The sequence below is a fragment of the Orycteropus afer genome, unplaced genomic scaffold, assembly GCF_000298275.1.
Source record: "Orycteropus afer afer isolate SDZICR_OR568_19922 unplaced genomic scaffold, OryAfe1.0 scaffold00464, whole genome shotgun sequence".
In the NCBI taxonomy this organism is placed as follows: Eukaryota; Metazoa; Chordata; class Mammalia; order Tubulidentata; family Orycteropodidae; genus Orycteropus; species Orycteropus afer.
The window spans coordinates 2,275,853-2,281,206 of record NW_006922051.1 but is presented as its reverse complement, the minus strand read 5'-3'; positions in this window follow the sequence as shown (position 1 = coordinate 2,281,206).

Sequence of the window (5,354 nt, the reverse complement as noted above, 5' to 3'; positions counted from 1 at the left end):
AAGGATGCCCACTATCACCACTTCTATTCAACATGATGCTGGAAGTCCCAGCCAGGGCCATAAGGCAAGAAAGAGAAATCAAAGGCATCCAAATAGGTAAGGAAGAAGTCAAACTATCCCTATTTGCTGGTGATATGATCCTATACCTAGAAAACCCAAGAAACTCATTCAAAAATCTACTGGAACTAATTGAGAGAATTAGCATCGTGGCAGGATATAAGATCAACATCTAAAAATCAGTTAATTTTTAACTAACTTAATACTAACTAAATTAGTGAATTTCTCTTCACTAGCAAAGAGATTGCTGGAAAAAAAAGAAGGAAATCAATACCATTTATAATAGCTACCAAAAAAATAAAATACTTGGGAATAAATCTTATCAGGGACACAAAAGACCTGTACAAAAAAATCTATAAAAGACTACTTCAAGAAACCATAAGAGATCTACATAAATGGAAGAACATACCATGCTTATGGATAGGAAGATTGAACATTGTGAACATGTTAATTCTACCCAGAGCAATCTATACATTCAAAGCAATCCTAATCCAGATCTCATCAACATTCTTTAAGAATATGGAAAAACCAATCACTAACTTTATATGGAAAAGAAAGAGACCTCGGATAAGCAAAGCACTATTTAAGAAGAGGGAGCTCTTTTGTTGTAGTGCCTAAGGCATTTGACTGCTAACCAGAAGGCTGGCGATTCACACCCAGCAGTCACTCCTTGGAAGGAAGGTTGGGCAATGTACTTTTGTAGTGATATTGCCTTGAAAACCCACGGAGGGGTCGCTATGAGTTGGATGTGACTCGATGGCAGTGAGTTTGGTTTTTCATTTAGTTTTGTTTTCAAGAAGAAGAACAAAGTAGGAGGTCTCACACTGCAGGATCTTAAACCCTACTCTACAGCCACAGTAGTCAAAACTGCCTGGTACTGGTATAATAGCAGACACATAGACCGATGGAATAGAATTGAGAACCCAGAAATAGATCCATCGACCTATGGTCAGTCGATCTTTGACAAAGGGCTTAAATCTATTAAATGAGGAACAGAATGTCTGTTTAATAAATGTTGCTGTCAAAACTGGATATCCATTTGCAGAAAAATGAAACAACATCTATATCTTACACCATACACAAAAACTAACTCCAGATGGATCAAAGACTTAAATGTGAAACCTAAAACTATAAAGTTCCTCAAGGAAAAACTATGGGAAAATTTAGGGGTCCTAACATATGGCATAAATATACTATCAAGCCTAACCCAAAATGCAAAACTAGATGAATGGGACCCTCTAAAAATTAAGTTTTTATGTGTTTTCAAAGACTTCTCCAAAATCAGAAGAGAACCTATAGATTCTGGGTAAAAAATATTTGGTGATGACATATCTGATAAGGGATTTATCTCCAGAATTTATAGAAAACTCCAACACCTCAACAACAAAAAGACAAATAATCCATTTAAAAAATAGGGAGAAGATGAATAGACATTTCACCAAAGATGATATTCAGGTAGCCGACAAACACAGGTAGAAATGCTCACAATCATTAGCCATTAGAGAGATGAAAATCAAAACAATGAGATACCATCTTGCCCCAGCACTAGTAGCAAAGTTCAACAAGACAGAAAATAACAAATGCTGGCGAGGATGTGGAGAGATTGGAACTCTCATACACTGCTAGTGGTACTGTCAAATGATACAACCACCATGGAAAGCAGTATGGCTATTCCTTCTAAAGTTGGAATTAGAAATATCATTTGACCCAGCCATTCCATTACTAGGTATATATCGTAAAGAAGTGAGAGCAAGACAAGAACAGATATATGTCCACCCATGTTCATCATAGCACTATTTACAATAGCAAAAAGATGGAAACAACCTAGGTGTCCATCAATGGAAGAATGGATAACCAAACTATGGTACATACACACAATGGAATACTATGCAATCCTAAAGAATAACACAGAATCTGCAAAACACCACATAATGTGGATGAACTTGGAGCACATTATGCTGAGTGAAATAAGTCACTCACAGAAGGACAAATATTATATTAGTCCATTATTGTAAAAAGTCAAGGAAAAGATTTATATATGGAAGGAAATTTTCTTTGTTGATTACCAGGGGTGGGAGAGGAGAGGATGGAACACTGTTAGATAGGTAGAGACAAGTATTGATTTGGGTAAAGAGAAGGGCAATGTACCAAATGTGAGTGATCAACACGGTGGCATTGAGGAAGAGGAAGACATAGAGAGTGCATGGGAGGTACAGACAACAAAGATGAGCCTTTTTGTATGTACAATACTGCATTGTCAATGAAGGCAAATATGGGTATATGGGTGGATAGATGGGTGGACAGGTTGAACTATTAGGTATGTCTATGCAGAGGGGAGTGTGCCCAAGACTATGTATAGGGTTGGCAAACAATGTTTCTACAAGTGTATTGGTATTTTCTGTAAGAATTTCCAGGTATATACTAGAGCTGACAAGGGACAAGGTTGTAGTCACTTCTTGGGCACAGCCAGCTACCCAGAGGGAGTAAGCAGTTGGACCTGTGGGCTTGTGACCATAGTTGCGGGAACATCAAGCTCAATTGGCATAACATACTACACAAAACATTGCTCCACATCCTACTTTAGTGAGTAGCAATTGGGATCTTAAAAGCTTGCAAGCGGCCCTCTAGATGCAACGATGGGTCTCTCCTCCTCCAGAGCAAAGAAGAATTAAGAAAACCAAAGATTCATGGAAATAATTAGTCCAAGTGACTTCATACTCCATGAGATCCTCAGCCTATCTGACTATGAGACCAGAACTAGATGGTGCCCAGCTACCACTGTCAACCACTCAGAGGGTGATGTATGTAGGAGATCCTGGATAGAGAGGGAGAACAATGTGGAACAAAACTCAAAATCATTATACATATTAAAAATAAAAAAAGGCAGGGGTGGGGGGACAGCTCTGCTGGTCTGATAGAGCCTGATGGAACTACTGAATCTATGTCCTCTGGCTGCCCTTCAGGTCTGGAATTGAACCCACATCTATGGCTTCCAGACAAACAAAAGACAGGCATTTGAGCTAAACATTTCCTTTAGGTAGATACACTCTTTGGAGAGAACAATCATGGGAGAACAGAAGGATTTTGTATGCATAGGGAGACACCTCAGAGGGCAGGAGTGCACTGAGGGAAGGATACAGGGAAGAGGTAAGTATGGGGAGGAAGCGTGAGGGGAGCTGTTGCGTTGTGGAAAAGTGTAGTCAATGCCATGAGACAAAGTGTATGTGAGCTGCTGTATGGAGAATGGGTCATCATGAATGAGATGACTCGACAGCACCTAACAACAACAACAACAATGCACACAGCAAGGTGCCTTGTTGGCGGAACAATTAAGCAAGCACTTGGCTGCTAACGAAAAGATTGGCCGTTCAAATCCACCCAGGTGCTCTACAAGGAGAAAGACCTGGAGATCTGCTCCTTAGAAGATTACAGCCAAGAAAACCCAATAGGGAAGTTCTACTCTTATTGGGTCACTATGATTCACAAATAGACTGGACAGCACCTAACAATAATGCACACAGCAGGCACCAAGATGCATTTTTAGTATGACTCAGGTCTTGATTCCCACCTGAACCATCCACCTGTTCCTTGAATAATGTGCGTATCTTACAGTTCTCCTCAGCTGTTATTATACAGCAGCCCTATTGACGTGAATGCAAGGGGGAGAAAGGGAAGGGTTCTATGATCCTATGACTAGGTCTCAGTCTTTCAGTGAGCCTGTGCCCCTGGCTGGGACTTTCAAGGATGCTTCTTGACTTTTCTTTTCAACCCTTAGGTGAGTAAGGAAGGCTAGAAAGGATAAAAATGTAGGGTTTCCATCTCCTCACATCAGTTACCACAATCCATCTGTCAGGTTGTCTTACTGTGATAGCTTGCATGGTGCTGTGATGCAGGAAGCTATGCCATCAATATTTCAAATACCAGCAGGGTCACCCATGGTGGACAGGTTTCAGCAGTGCTTCCAGACTAAAATAGACTAGGATGAAAGGCCTGATGGAGTATTTCCAAAATTTAGCCAATGAAAACCCTATACAGATCACAACAGAATACCGTCTAATAGCGTACTGGTAGATTAGCCCCCCATTTTGGAAAGGACTGCACAATAGCCAAAAAATGGAATTAAAGATCCAAATGATCATGAAGATGGTTCAGGACTCGGCAACATTTTATTTTGTTATACATAAGGCTGTCATGCCTCAAAACCAACTGACAGCAACTAACCATACATGAGTTAGGCTCTGGTAAAATAGTTCCCTTTGAGGAGAGGATGTTGTTAAGGAGAGCAGAATGTTCTGCACACATTCCAAATAGTTATTTTTCCCATAACCCAGCCAGAAGCACAATGGTTTTTTCTCAAATAATAGAGACAGCCTGGTGGGGTCCTGGAGATAAAACTCAAGAAAATGTGTCATTCCCCCCACCCCCCAATCAAGGTCAGGCCTCCAGGAATTGTTGCCAATGCTAAGCCTCCAGCAATTAGTCAAAATGATCCAAATGATCCAAATGATCATGAAGATGGTTCAGTAATCTTGCTGAGGTTTGATCCTTGTAAAGCTGATTTGCTGTATCTGCCTGTATCTTCAGTTTTCAGGATAGTGGTCTGCTCTTTGACCTCAATTCTCTGATGGATCTAAGAAGAGTTGTTCATTTTCAGTTTCTCAGTTGTTTTTCTTGTCATGAAGATGTTTTCAAGCTCTTTACACATTACACCAGATACCAAATTCACCTGCACCTGGGATGTGTTTGTCAGATCCTGGCTCTGTGAGAATGATGGAGTCATAGCATCTGTGGAAAGTGCATTTACAGTAAGACTGAATGAAGTTCATAGCCTCCAATGTTGCAAAAACCAGGCAGGCATCTTATTCTTCACTGTGTCCTCTGGTTACTTCCACCCTTGAACTATAAACCTTAAGTATTCCCAGTTAAAAAAAAAAATTAAGTAGACCATAAACACAAACTGATTTCACTAGTTTTTAACAGGCCATCTGATTCCATATAATATGAAAGGGTAAATGTCAACTGCAAAACATACTCTTACAACTCTTGGAGGCAACATCAAACTAATTCTAAATGTGATTGGTCCTTGTGTCCTTTTCACCCACAGTTGGAGTTTGGACACTGTTACCAGAGGGAAGCAATGTCTGGAGTATAGCATACTTGTTGTTGTTGTTGTTGTTAAGTGCCGTCGAGTCATTTCCGACTCATAGTGACCCCATACACAGCAGAACGAAACACTGCCCAATCCCGCGCCAGCCCCACAATCCATGCTATACTTGAGCTCATCATTGCAGCCACCG